Source organism: Suncus etruscus, chromosome X (assembly GCF_024139225.1).
Source record: "Suncus etruscus isolate mSunEtr1 chromosome X, mSunEtr1.pri.cur, whole genome shotgun sequence".
In the NCBI taxonomy this organism is placed as follows: domain Eukaryota; kingdom Metazoa; phylum Chordata; class Mammalia; order Eulipotyphla; family Soricidae; genus Suncus; species Suncus etruscus.
In genome coordinates this window covers 11,843,920-11,859,436 of record NC_064868.1, presented here as the reverse complement: position 1 = coordinate 11,859,436, position 15,517 = coordinate 11,843,920, and the positions used below count along the sequence as shown (strand labels likewise).

The following is a 15,517-nucleotide window of genomic DNA, read 5'->3' as shown; positions in this document are numbered from 1 at the left end:
TCTACCATCTCTTCTGCCTATTTGTAAGATTTGTAAATGAAAGATAGTAACATGTTTATAGCAGGTTTTGTTTATCTTCACTTTGCCTTCTCCTAACTAATCTTACTCATTTTTTCTCAGTCTTGAGCATCTTTATGAACAGCATTGAAGTTGTTTTTTTTAAAAATAGAGAAAAGAAAAAGAAGCTTAATAAGGGTTTGTTGGTTAATTAGTTACCAGTGGAGTCAAACAAGGAGTTTGATTTCATCTGTTGGTTAATGTTGAATAGGACCCCTGTAAGGTTGGGGAACATCTCACTCGGTGCTTTTGGGGTCTCTGTCCACAAAGCTGGAACTTGTGCCCATGTTGTTGACAGCAGTGCTTGCTGGGGACCCAACTCTGGCTCACTTGTCTCACTAGCAGTGGACACCATGGAGAGGAGGGACATATGCTGAGTGAGCCAGCCAGAGGGCAAAAGGGAGGCAGCATAGTGCACTCTGATATCAGCTACATCAAGATTATAAGCCTTATCAAAGGCAATGAAACCTAAATTTGCATTTGCCTCATAGACACAGAAGGTCTATGCCACACACATTCATTCCAAGTATGTTAGACCTGAATAGTTAGCTGCTTCCCTTTTTCACTCACTGAATACATCATTGCTCACTCAACTAGTGAGCAGTTGCTCTGAACAACATAACATTGTGCCAACTCTTTCCACAACAATGACATGACCATCCTACCCATGGGACTCTTTAGCATACTTCTGAAACAGGTATGGTGCTTCATGACAAATGAGATGGTTTAGATCAGCTAAGTGGCATTTATCTCGAGCCAAGAATACAGCTTTGCCTCAATGACCTCATGTATTCTTTACTACCATTGGAAATTCCAGTACTTCTCCTTCATCAATCATTTTGGCAAAATTTTCATGACTTTCATAAGAGAAAGCTTTTGGCGGAGGAACCCCATGGCCAGCCAATTATTGAAATGTTCAAAACTTGATAACACAATTCAGGATAGCTTGAGGTTGATTCATCAACTGGCATTCCATCTTTTCTAGATGGTGCAACACAGAGATGTCACTGTCACTTTGTACCCAAAGGGTTGGTACTTTTACTACAACAACTTGAGGATAAACAGTGATTAGTTCTCCATTGATCTGCAAGCCCAGGTTTCCTTGCTCGATTGTCAACACCAGTTCATCTATCACCACAGCTCAAAAGTCCAGTCCTTCTCACATTTGGCCTTTAATGCACATAAGATAACTTTGCGGGGGGATAATGTTCCCTGATTCATCTGTCTGTCAAAACCCACAATGTAGCAGCCACAGAGCTAGACATCTTGATCTGCTGGCTCTTCCTTTCCTAGGAGTATATATCCTTCTGTAAACTCTCTGACTAGGAACAGACAATGCTTCTGTAAAGTGCCAGCTGCCAAGACCAGAGCAGAAGTCAGAATGCCTAGAGGAGTCACCTTTTCAAAAAACTTGTATTTGAGTTTTTTAATTGAATCATCATGAAAGACACAGTTACAATGTTGTTTATGATTGGGTTCCAGTCATACGATGTCCAACACACTTCACCAGTGCACATTTCCCATCACCAATGTCCCCAGTTTCCTCCTGCTCTCTCCCTATCTGCTTCTCTCTCTCTCAATCTCTCTTTTTCTTCTAGAATATTGGTTTGCAATATTCTTACTGAAGGGGTATTATGCATATATCACTTTTTTCCTTTTAGCACCTAGTTTCTATTCAACTATCACTATCACAGTAGTCCCTTCTCAGGGCAAGCACTCCTGTACTATCTCTTCAGACCCACAATCTAAATTAAAAACTAATGAATATAAAAAAAAGATTTACCCAAAAAAAACTAATGAATATACAGAAGGATCTAGAAAACTGTTCAAGTGGTAGTGCTTAAGTCTCACCTGTGAGAACCTCACTTTGTTCCCAGGAACTCACTCCTTCAGCATCACCAGGCATGCCCCCTATAAAAAGTGTATCAAAATGACTAGGTATTTTTTTATAAACTTGGCATATTTCATCTATTTCCATTTAATGTGATTACTAAAAATGTTGGATTCTATATCTCCCATTTATTGACTGTATTCTATTTGACCTATCTTTTTTCTCTTCTGTCTTTTTCTTTGCCTTATGAATTTATAAAGTGTTTGCAATATTTTTCTTAGTCAATAGTTCACCAATTTTTTACCAAGGTAAGTTGACACAAAATTATATATATATTTAAAGGTAAAGTGTAAGGATTATTTTTCCTCACCAGTCTACATGGAGGGTAAATTTTACACCTAGGCTGGGAGCTTGTGCACCATTGCCACACAGGATTACTGAATACTTCTTAAACCAACAAGATATCTTCCAGCCCCTTTCTGTTGGGGATCTCTGAAAGCAGAACTATCAGGATTGCCTTAGTGCTTGCGAGTGTCACTGTTTTTCTGGTTGACAGGCCAGATCTTTAAGTCACTGGCGATTTTAAACAATGTCAACATTCATGTACCACCAGTCCAATCAATTTTGAATGTTTCTAACAACCAGTAAGTTTCCAGTTAACAAGTTCCCCAGAGAGTGATTTAGCCTGTTCAGGAACTTCATGTAAAGATAATCACATTTACTATTCCCCCCCATATGTTATGTTTAATTAATTCATGTCAGTATTCCTTCGCATTTCTGAATAGTACTTCCTACCAGGGATATAATAATGCCATAATTTGTTTACCTAGACTCCTACTAAATGATACCTGACTTGTTTTCTTTGAAGTGAATTATGCAAAAGCTACCATAAGCACTTATTGGTGTAAAAGTTTTTTTCAATTTATTTGTTTATTTTTGGGGGGCACACCCATTTGATGCTCTGGGGTTATTCCTGGCTATGTGCTTAGAAATTGCCCCTGGCTTGGAGGGACCATATGGGATGCTGGGGGATGGAACTGAGGTCTGTCCTAGGCTAGCGCTTGGAAGACAGATGCCATCTCTCTGGTCCCTCAATTTTTTAATAATTAAGTGCCCAGGACTTGACTTGCTACAACACTTATGCTTTACAAGTTTAACATAAAGATGACAGTACGTATTTTCACTTATTTTATCTCTCAAATAATTATAGTTTCATCTCCCAGATACATTTAGAACCGAATGATTCTTAAAATTTAGGTACCTGGGACGGGTTAACAGGGGTTAAGGCACATGCCTTGCATGCAGTTGACCCTTATTTCATCTGCAGCATCGCATGATTCCTTGATCATGGCAAGATGGTAAAGGCTGCAATTCCACCATGGGGTGCTCTGAAGTACCACTGGGGGGACCCTCCATAAACCATAGTCCCTCAGAACACTGCAGCACTGCATCAACCTGCCTGTCCAATCGACTAAGAATATTCAGGTGGAGTTCTAGGGTTTCCTGAGCATCAGTTGTGGAACTTGATCCCAACCCTGCAAATCCACGGATCCTTCACAGACTGCTTTGTGATTGTCACACATTTACACATTTTATTATGTAATTTTATTTGTCTCGGACAAATAAAAAACTATGTTTAAAGTGTGTATGGTGATATATACACATATGTTGGTATTTAAATCAAATCTGGTGACATTCAGTGGCTACTCCTGGCTCTGTGCTCAGAAATTACTCCTGGCAGGCTCAGGGGATCATATGGGATGTCGAGGATCAAACCCCACATCAGCCTCATGCAAAGCAAATGCTTTCACTGTGCTATAGCTCCGACCTCAATACAGTGATATTTTGACATAAGTATATATTGGAGAGATATTATCACATTTAAATTAATTAGTCTAAACATTACTTCTCGTGGTTTCCTTTATATATGTGAGGTTAAACCTCTTGAGAGTGCCTCTTTTAGCAAACTTCAAGTCGATGTAATACATCATGTTAACCATGGTCAGCAGATTTGGTCCAGGATAGTCATTCATTTTACAATGAGACTTAGAACCCCCCATCAATCTCTCTCCATTCAGCCCCAGTCTTCAGCTGTCAGAACACAAAAATTTACTCTTTATTTAATAGTTTTGGTTGCTTTGGTTTGGGGGCCACTTCTAGCAATGTTCATGGATTATGCAGACATTGTTTTCTGGGATTACTCCTGGTGGTGCTCGGAAAACCAGGTATCAGGGATAGAACCACCATTGGCCATATGCAAGGCAACAGCCTTAACTATTCTTCTATCTCTATGGACCTTTATTTTACCTTTTTGGTTGTGTTTTGGGGCTAAACACAAGGATGCTTAGGGGTTACTCCTGGTCTTTCACTCAGGAATCACTCCCATAAGTATTTGGGGGACCATATGGGACATCAGGCAGTAAACCTGGGTCAGCAGTATGCCAGGCAAGCATCCAACCCACTGTACTATCTCCTCAGCCCCTTATTTTACTTTTTCACATTATACATATAGAGATCATCTGATACTTGTCTTTTAGGGCTGCCTCCAGGTCAATTCATGCTATCATAAGCAATGGGGAGAGCTTCTTTTTAAAGGCTGAATAATATTCCACATTTGTTATCCATTTGTCTGTTGTCAATAATGATTCAACAAACCTGGGACTACACTTGTCTCTTCAAGATGAATCTACTCAGAAGTGAGCTTGGTGCATCACTGAATTTTTAAATTCTAATTCTTTAAGCATAATTTCCACTCCTCCCTTCCATTCATCATTCTTGCTGTGATGACTAAGGGGTACATACATGCTTACCAGTAGTTATACTCTTGAATTATGCTTATTCTCGAGGTTCCAGCCATTTAATTGTGATGTTCAAACATATTTGGTTGCTGTTTGGCTAAAATCCCTGGAAACATTTGGGATCACAAGTGGCAGAGCTGCTAGGCTCCAACAGTATGCTTGATGCAAGCAATAACACTGGGGATTGACCTTGCAGGCTTACAACTGGAAGACACCAAGTGAGCCACCAGTATTCCTGTTCAAATAATTTCATTTTGGTGCTGAGAATCATAGAAGAGCCTGCATGCAAGGCCCACATCTATTTTTAAGTTTTTGAGATGCTTCACCCTGCTTTCCATAGTGACTTACTAATATACATATTCTACCAATGGCAAACATGGTGTTATTTTCTCTAAGACATTGCAGACACTGGTTCTCTATTGTTCTTTTGGCAATAGAGCATCTTGGCAGTGTGTGAAGTGACTAAACAGTGTCCTCCACCTTGGTTGCCATCGCTGGTATGTTGAGAGGAAGAGGCCAGACACTTGCTGGTAGTGTTCATACCTGTTTGGTTGTGGTGCTCTAGAAATTTCACAATGTGTTGTGCCATTGGAATGACAAATGATATTGCTGAAGGAACTGCACTGGGGATGTGTGGGATGGGTATCAGGTTGGAACTTTCAGCCCTGTGCCTTCAAGGCCAAACTTTTATCACGTGTCATTGCCTAGGACCATCATTCTGGTTTGGATTTTCATCTCCTAGTTAATTTTGGATATTGAATCCTTTTTCTTGTACCCATTGGGCACTTGTCTGTCTTTGTGGGTGAAATATCCATTTGTATCCCTTTGTTGTTTTTATTAGTGTTTTTTGTTCTTGTTTTTGCTATTGAGTTGCATGAGTTCCTTTTAATTTGGGGTATCAATACTTTATTGACTAGATGTAAGCAAGCGAAGACAGTCAGTCAAATGCTCTCTCATGCTGTGACCTTCGATCAAGTGGTGAAGAGTCAAGAAAAGGGAGAACAGATCCTTCTGGGGCCAGGGATGTCTCTCATCAGCTTAGGCAGCTGTTTCCACATTGACAGTCTGACCTTTGACTGTGACCCACTGAGGGTTCATGGTACTTCACTGCACTTGGGAGTACTCATCAGCACCTCCAGGTTTAGCAAGAGTTGGTGGGGGCAAGTGGCATTTCTGGTCAGAGCCAATAGTGCATATATGGGCATTGACTAAATTTACCTCTATGGTAGAAGGAGCTAGCTGCATGCATACACCGGTGGCAAGGACCAAAGTCAATAGTTGGGGCCAACCATGAACATGATTACTGTCAGCATATCTACATGTGGCTGCAAGGACTACCCACAAAAGTGTATGGTGTGGGCATTTGGTGAAAATCAGGTTTCTCAGTGTGTAACTCTGAGCACAAGTAACAAAGCAATCCATTGACAAAAGTCATGGTTGTGTTCCAGTAGCTGCAATGTTACATGTTACAGCTCAAGCAGCTGTAATGGCCAGCCCCAGGCTCTTATGTACATGGAGTTGATACAAGTCACGTCTTACAAGTCACATACTTGAAAAGGTTGTCTAAAGCTGTGTAGTGATACAGGCCTAGGATGAAGTCAGGGTTGACATCTGGTTCATAATTTTGTTGTTTATCTACACTCAGATGATGACAGGGATATCCATAACCACACATGAACAGAAGAAATTGGTAGCCAGATTGGGACATGACAGTGTGCAGAAATATGGCTTTGGGTGCTATCTGGTGGGGCAGATATTCGATAGAATCTAGGAAAAAGAGGAACTACTGGGCTATTGCTATGCATTCACACCTCTGCAGAGCAGGTCAGGGAAAGGAATCACAGTCATATCTGAGCTCACAATCTGTGGATCTTGGGAAATCAGGTGTGTACAAGTGGCTGCATTCTAAAGCTGGGAACAGGAGCTGGAACTGAAAGATGCAAATGCATGGCAGAAGGGTTGAGCAATTGGCATACACACGTACAAGTTCAGGCTCAAGGGGCCGGAAGTGGTGCAGGGAATTCCATTGTTGGTTGATTTAATGGTTTCTGATAAGATACTGGCTGTCCATTATATTGGTCTTTTGAAGGTAATATATGATGTCTGTTATTCCTTCCTTCCATTTTTTTGTACCAGTTGATCAGGCTCAAGGCATCACACATAAAAACCACATTTTCTTTCTCCTTTTCAGGGTCAGTTACATGAATTTAAGATCATTTAAGTGTGTTTCATGTCTCCACCTCAGTTGGAGTACAACTACTGATTCATATCTCAGATCACCAATCTTACATCGCTTTGATTTTGTGTAGCTAATCTTATAGAATAAGTTGATTTCAGAGAGTTCAGTTTTAAAATTTATACTTATTATTTTAAAATTCAGTGATGTTTTTGATTATTTATGCTACTTTAGCATTTCACTCTATTTTGAATTTTATGTTAGACTTACCTACTAACTTCAATATCATGTATCACCTATGAAACTCCAACCAGTTCTCTCTCTCTTTCTCTCTCTCTCTCTCTCTCTTGGTTTTTGGGTCACACTTGCCAGCACTCAGGGGTTACTCATGGCTCTACACTCAGAAATCACTCCTTGCAAGCACGGGGGACCAATTCGAAACACCATCTATCCTGGATCGGTCTCATGCAAGGTAAATGCCCTGCCACTGTGCTATTTCTCTGGCCTCTCTTTCTCTTGATTAGCAGTCACACCAGATTGTCCTCTAGAAATCATTTTATTCTATGCCAGATCATGGTAAAAAAAAGAACAGTTTCTAAGGTTTCCTTTTATTTTATTAAGCAATTAGAGTAAGTGGCTAAACCATTTCATCTAATCAGAAACTCAGCTGTATCAGGGATCTATGGCAATTTTATTAAGCATCAGGATACCTACGATATGTACTTGTTTCTAGATTCTAGAAGTATAGATACTCTTGTAGAAGATGGTTCCAGAGATGTCTGACCCTGGGCGAGTTCATGACCTTACCCAGGTAAGGTGGAAAGCGGTGGATGGGAGTGAACTGAAATAAACCTCCTGGAACAACTGCAGTGAGACAACTCTTTATTACCAAGAGAGAAGAGTATTTCAACAGTTATACAGCCAAACAGGATTTACCTGTGCATGAAGTTCATACAAAGGAAAGGGAATGTCCGTACTGGTCAGGTGTATGAGTAGAATGTCAGGACTGCGGACATGATCTATGTGACTGGGAGGAACATCAGGTACGTGACTGGGAGGAACATGACAAGGGAAACCACAGGAGGTAGGCTCTGTTGTGACATTTCAGATGTTTGCTCTAACAGGCACTCATCTTCTGGTGGATGAGGTCTTTCCCCTCCAGCTCGGCCCTCAAGTTGTTTATTTACACAGGGAGGGTCTCTACCTTAAACATTTTTGTTTTGGTTTGTGACTTAAGCTCCCATCTATAAATAATTGACCTTATTTGTACATCAATTTCGGACATCATATGGACTTCAGCCTGGATTAAGAACTTGGATTAAGTTCAGAAGCCTATTAATCATCATTGCAGTGGCCCCCCACTGTGCAGGGAGTATATGCTTCTTCCTCCAAAATAAGGGCCTAATTCAATGACTCCAAAGATGGGCTTTCTGGTCTACCTGGACCTGAATGAAAATGGGTTCAGAGAGATAGCATGAAGATAAGGCATTTGCCTCACGTGCAGGTCATTGGTTCGAATGCCGGTATCTGCCAGGAGCGATTTCTGAGTGTGGAGCCAGGAGTAACTCCTGAGCACTGCCAGGTGTGACCCAAAAACCAACAACAACAACAACAACAACAACAACAAATAAAGAAAAGGTGCTTCTTCTCGCCTGCTACACAACCTTTCTGGCGTCTCTTCGAAGGATCTATGTACGTCTTAGATTTATCTTCTCAGGAGCTTGTAGTTGATTCCTTGATACATGTTTCTGGTTTTAGACACCCTGTGTTTAGGTTAGAAGTTTTTCTTTACATTTTCCTGTGATGTGCTTATGCAAACAGCCGCTCTTTTATTATTGACTAGTTTTTCCTCTAATAATTGTAGACAATATTGTTTGTTTACTAAAAACAAACGGGGTAATGTTGTGTATGTAAATATTTTAGGGGATTATTATGTTACTGACCCTACCCTAAACAAACAGGGGAATTGTTGTGTATGTAAATATTATAGGGGATTATTATGTTACTGACCCTACCCTGATCGGTGATTGTGCCCTACCCTAGGACGTGACCTGGCATTCTGCCCCCACCCTAGGGTGGTAACTGATTCTGCTTTCACCATTGGATGGTATCTGATCCCACCATTGGGTGGTACCTGATTCTGGGGGATAAAAGCAAGGGTCTGTGGAAGGCGAGAGGCTTTTGGCTGGAACTTATGCTGAGTCTTTGGATTTCAGTCTTGTCCACCGAATAAAGCTAATATTTCCACAAGCCTGACTGCGATCTGTTTACCCGCCATTTCACCTCAGAACCGTAGGCTGGACAGGGTGGCAGACGCATGCTCTGAGCTGGAGGGGAAAGATCTCATCCTCCATGCCTCCATCAGTCAACCTCTTCAGGGGCTGACTTGCAACAATCTTCCTCCTCGTGATGTTTAGATTTGTGGCCAAAGCTCCCACTACTACTAAAATGCTACTGACTTCTCTAGCCCCAATGAGCAAAAGTTTGCCTGGAACAAAACTGATCTACATCATGTCTTAGATAAATGAAGGACTGGCCAGTAGCAAATTACTTCAGGACTATATCTTTTCCCTTTTCTGTAATTTTAGTCATTCAACCCTTTCTCCCCATTGATCCTGGAAGCCTATATGACTTCTTTCTAGCATTTATTCAATTGAGTAGAAAAGTGGGCCTGTGACCCCTATTTCATTTCACTTACGTGTTTTAATTCTTTATAAGCTCATATATTGTTTACTGTGGGAGGTTTCAAATGTTATTAAATATTTATTTGTACTTCCCTTCCATTATTTAAAAAAATTCTGTTCCCTTTGCTATTGATTTCTTCCCTTCATTGTTTTAAAGACATGTTCTCTGTGTTATGGAGGATTGTCTTTTCTCTGAGATGTAAGTCACTAATATTGGTTTTCTGGTACTGTCTTTATATTCATTGTTTTGTTTTGTTTTCCTTTGAATAAGACTGAACTTTATGGCTTCTGGACTTTGTGATGTGGATAGATGCTCCTTCTCATCAAGTTAGCATGGAACTTCTCCCTTGTTTCTAGTATTGCTTATTTTTCTTTTAGTATTTCAAACATTGATTTACATAAACTTAATCCTTATGATGCATACATTCTCTCATTCTCACCTGATAACTACTGAATTTTTTAGAACACCTTTTCTTTAATAAAATGGAATGTCATGATTATACAGCACTAAATTTTTACATACGTTTGGTCACATTATTTCTTTTTCTATTGTATCTACTGAGGCATATGCCTGAGCACTAGACATGCTTTTGCTTAAGTTGTTTTGCCCTCTCTATGTCTTAATATCCAAAAGTATGAATTTCTGCTTTCACCCCAACATCTTTGTTTCAAAATTTCTTAATTTCTGTTTTATTTTATGAGACTTTCAGGGAGTACAGATGACAATATGCAGGGATTATTCTTGACTCTGTGCTCAGAAATTCCTCCTGATGGTGTTCAGAGGACCATATAAGATACCAGGAATCAAACTCAGCTCGGCCATGTGCGAAGCAAGTGCCCTACATTCCTTACTCTTGTTCAGGACTCTATGACTTTTTTTGCTTACTTGTTTTCAACAAGAACTTAAAATATACTTGACTTGTTCCAAGGAAAAACTATTGGCATTTTATTGGAATTGGGTTGAATTTATAAAATAATATAAAGAACTGACATCATAATGATGTCTTTCTAAAAATACATATACATATAAACTACAGATTACAATATTATAAACATGTTCTTTTGATCCTTAAGTTCGGTATTTACATTTCCCTCATTTTTCTACATATTTCTTGTTTTGAGAACTTTTCTACTGTTATTTGATTATAATCTAGCTGGCTTTCTATGCAGTTTTATTTTGAAGATAATAGAGTAGACAGAACCTGAAAGTGCTCAGGGGCTATTTTTGGCTCTGTGTAATCAAGTAATCCTTTGTGATACTCAGGGACCATACGTGGCACCTGAGATTTCAACTAGGGCCATGGCTACCTCAGCTCTAAGCAAGTGTTTTAACTCCTGTACTATCTATCCAGGCCCTTGTGCCCTTGTTAGTTCCAATTTTAAAATGTATACCCATCCACATGATCAAAGTCTGGAAACCACTAATTGAAGAATTAAATATAAAGTTCTTTGCTGTAAAACATATAGAGGTCCCTCAGTCTGCGTCCATAAACATATAATCAGAATTGACCTGTCATTTCACTTCCTTATATTTCTTTCACTAATATTTTCTTTGAAAAATTATATCACTATTAGATAAGAAAGTTTTTCTAGGTGGAATACAAAAATAATTATGATAGAAGAGGGTCTCAACTCATAGGAAGGTAAGAGTTCTGCAGACTTTACATTTTAGCATCAACAGCCCTGACTTCAAGTTGGAGCTAATTATAATATCTATCTACATCTAGTAGCTACAAAATTATAATTACAGTCACTGGAAAGAAGTGCATTGTACTGCAGGAAGTGTAGGGGACATGACCTGGCTTTGTAAGGTTAGAACTTCCCATGAAGAAGTAAAGTATAACAGACTGAAAGGATGAATAGGCAAAAAAGGGAAGTAGGATTGGAGAACAGCATAACTAATGGGGCTAGTATGTGTGTTTTGAGGTAGGAAACTGTGCTCCCTCTGAAACCTATAGTGGAATCCTTCCCGTATCTTCCAAGATGATAGTTATTTGCTAAGAGCACTTCTTGGTCTGCAGCTCGGTAACTCCAGTCTCTCCCTTCATTTTCCCTGTATGTCTCATCTTCACATGGCTGTCTTCTTACACAGGCAGCTTATATTGGATTTAGGACCCATCCCACTGTGGTATGATCTAGTCACAATCACATCTGCAATGACCACTTCCTAAGAAGGTGACATTGATGATTGAGGGCAAGGAGAACTACCACAGATCCTTTTTGAGGATTCAACCCAGAATTCAATTCAACCCAGAATAAAAACATTTTAGTAATAGTAATCCAAAAAAAGTTTGTTCCCTGCCCCATTATCCCAGCCTATGATAGTCAACAAAAGACTGATGGCCATGGGAGGAGAGATTTTTTTTCTTGAGAAAGACTCCTCAATCTCTTGTCAGCTCTTAATTTCTAGAAGAAGTGATATACCCTAAAATCACTGCAGCCCTTCTCTGTAATATGGGGAACCAACCAATTGGGAGGGCATGCCTGATGTTCCATTGAGCTACTGAATCAAACTCAACTTGACTTGAGTTAAACTAAAGCTTGAACATTTCCCACTTGTCACAAAAACAAAATTATAGTATATGTTTTCAGATGGGTGTGTTTTTTCCAGAATAAAAGCATTACCTGATTAAAAACCATTATAATCATTATCTGTCTACTGTTCCAGAGTAACTCTGATTATTTGGTATAAGGCAATGATCTTCAAACTATGGCCCGCGGGCCTCATATTGTATTTATTCCTATTTTGTTTCTTCACTTCTAAATAAGATATATGCAGTGTGCATAGAAATTTGTTCATAATTTTTGTTTTTACTATAATCTGGCCCTCCAACAGTCTGAAGGACAGTGAACTGGCCCCCTGTTTAAAAAGTTTGAGGACCCCTGATTAAGGCCTGGAAGAGAATCTAAATTGAAAAATGTCAAAGAAATGTGATTTATGTAGTCTTTGGCTTTCCGTTTCTAACTAGAGTCTCTGAACACAGATAATGCAGGTCAATGCTTTTGTGCAGAGGGTATTATGGAAACACAATGCTATGGATTACCTTCTCTTTATCTACTCAGAAAACATACCAGACTTTGACGACTAATAAGAACAAGACTGTCTTTGAAAACTTAAGTTCCTTTAGCACAAAATCCTTGATTTTTACAATGCCACTGTATACTGATCATCTTGTCTTTCTCAGTGTGTTTCAGAAACCAAGAGCATCAACATCACATTCAGTCTCATAGGCACCTGAGCCAGCGTTGAACAAGACCCGAGGTGATCTGAACATATGTTCAAGTTTGAACATCAGTGGCATCTAACATGGTCAAGAGAATGATGCCATTGATAGAAAAATCTAGGAAGTTGTGCCCACCGAAAGGATCAAGCTGGTTTGGTGTTTGTTTGACAGTGGTGGATCTAAGCTATATCTTACATGAAAAATACCTGGGGATACTTTACACCAATGCCAAGGCCCATGCCCAAACATAAAGGGAATGGATCAGTTTCTTGTGAGGTGAGTATTAGGAGGAGGAAATATTTTTATAGTTCTTTTTTTAAATATATTTTTATTTAAGTAACATGATCATATTTGGGTTACAGTCATAACCAGAACACCCCCCTTCACCAGTGCAACATTACCCCCTCCCCCCTTCCCACCCCCTGCCTGTATTCGAGACAGGCATTCTACTACAGTAATTTGTTTTTAAGTTCAGTAAGTTGTATTTTTTTCCTTAAAGGATAAGAGTAAAAAAAATATAGTAAAGGTGTGATAGTGGCAATCGTCGTTGTTTGCATAGGTCCAGAAAAATGGAGAAAATGGAAAAAAAAATCCTTGACCTGATTACAAAAAGGCCTCACCCCAGAAGTTTATTGGCATAAGACAGACTGGGTTCCAGGCATACCAGTCTATCCAACTCCAGTCATTCTCAAGGTCCCGGTGAAACTTTTTCACACTTTAGCTATTGTTGGTATCAGACTCTTATATTTAAAGACTCTGGATTCTGTGCATTTCGTTCATTGATGTCAGGCTGATGTGGAGCATCCTCTAGTTTCAGCATATCATTAAATGCAGAGCGATCTGCCCTGCATGCAGACTGTTGCTGAGTCGCCTGGGTGTTGGGAGCACTCTTTGGAGTAAGTCAATGCCAAAGCAGTGGTAGGTTTTCTCTGGTAGAGGCTTGGATCCTGGTAATGTTAAAGACAATTGTAGTTGTTTCCATAGATGGTATCCATCGTTCAGGTGTGTGTGGGCAATGCCCATTCTTCTGAGGCCGGAGCCAAATCATTATGCCAATGTTCAGGGTAAAAAGCCTAATTACATTACCAAATTTGTGTTCCCATCTGTATTAGATAAGAACTTGTTTGCATGTGTATTATTTTCCCATTTTAATGTGCCTATGCAAAAGAGAAGCAATGCCACAAGGTATTGTTGGTGCATCTGGGGGCCGAAGAATAAAGTCCAACATTTCCCATAACTTGGTATAAACGTGAAATCTATACAGAGTTACTCTTATACCAGTATTGCTTATAAAACAGATTTCACAGGGGGGAAATCAAACATTCAAATAACTAATCTAGTGGGCAAAATTGTCACTATATGAGGATATTCAAAAAGAGTTATAGATGTTAAGGGAATACATCTGAGATATACAAAAGAGATATATCTGACCCTTTTATGTTTTAAAAAGAAAAAAAAGAAAGAAAACAAGGGTATTTGAAGACAACAAGTGATAGTTGAGTTTGAGACATGTTTTCTGGCATTATGGAACCCTATGTTGTCCTTGAACTAGAGGTTCTGCTGAAGCTGATTCCAATATCATGCAATAGTCCATAGTTTGATGAGGGCATGAGGGGCCACCAAGCATGGGTCAACAGGCGTGTTGGTTGTAGTTATTTGTAGAGGCATGAGCTGGGGACTGAGAGGGTGTCTTTCAATGAAGAGCTGGATGGTGGTGTTGGGGCAGAAGGTCAGTCTTGGTGTCTACCCAATTAGGAACTGAGGATAAGGAGGGTTGAATAAGGGGAAGATAATGGTTCAGGGTTGGGTATGAGGAGGTAGGAGAGACACAGGGGTGAGGGGAGAGGCAATACATAAAAGACTAGACAATAAAGGTCAATTTGAGTGTTTTATCAAAATCTTGGGCATCCTGATTCTATTCCTAGGAACAGTCTAGGATCAGGAATGTTTTTGGATAATGCTTTAAAAAGTATATTTGTCGCTAGTATTACTAGCAAACAAAACAGGGGGTCCAATATACATAGGGGAGGGGTTTCCCTCCTCTGCCCACCCCCCCATGGCCCGAGTTGCCAGGGCCGGCTATGAAGACCCGCCTGGCGTAGGGGGTCCCAGTCTCCTGGACCCAGTGTTCAGCCCAGGAGATCTGTGGCCCGCTGTCCGACCAGCGACCCTAACATACCAGAGAAACAGAGGAACGGCTTTCCTGGCATGTGCGCTCTGCTGGGTCCAACTGCAAGCTCCCTCTCCCGTTTGAAAATTGAAAGGGGAGGGATTTCCCTAGAAGGAGGAAATATTTTTATGAAATCCCCAGGTGTCATATGTAGAATCACTGAGAATGATTAGAAAAGAACAAAAGTTCAGAGTGGAGTCAAGGAAATAATTTGAAGAGGGCTGAAGCACATGTCTGGCATGCATCAGGCACGATAATTATAGTTTCTATCTCTGGCATCACATGGCCTCTTAAGCAGCTTTGGGTCTAGCCCTAATGGCCCCCAAAAGTATTGTGGAGGCCCAAAAGGAAAAAAAGAAACAAAAATAAGAGTTCAGGGTGGAGAAAAGAACAATATTGACTGGGAATGGAGTTTTACTATTGCAAAACAAAAATATTTTAGAGCTTTGTTGCTCAGCATGCATAAACACAACTTTACCAAACAATACAATTAACAATGACTAAAATGGGGCCAAGAGGTAGCTCAGCGGTACATTTGATTCCCTGGCTGAAGCTATGTACAAGGCCCTAAATGATA

General features: G+C 39.9%; 1 pseudogene; it reads right to left on the bottom strand.

Moving 5' to 3' along the window:
- Window positions 1-208: 208 nt before the first annotated feature.
- On the bottom strand, window positions 209-1,322 carry LOC125999407 (beta-citrylglutamate synthase B-like; annotated as a pseudogene).
- Between the last annotated feature and the right edge of the window lie 14,195 nt (window positions 1,323-15,517).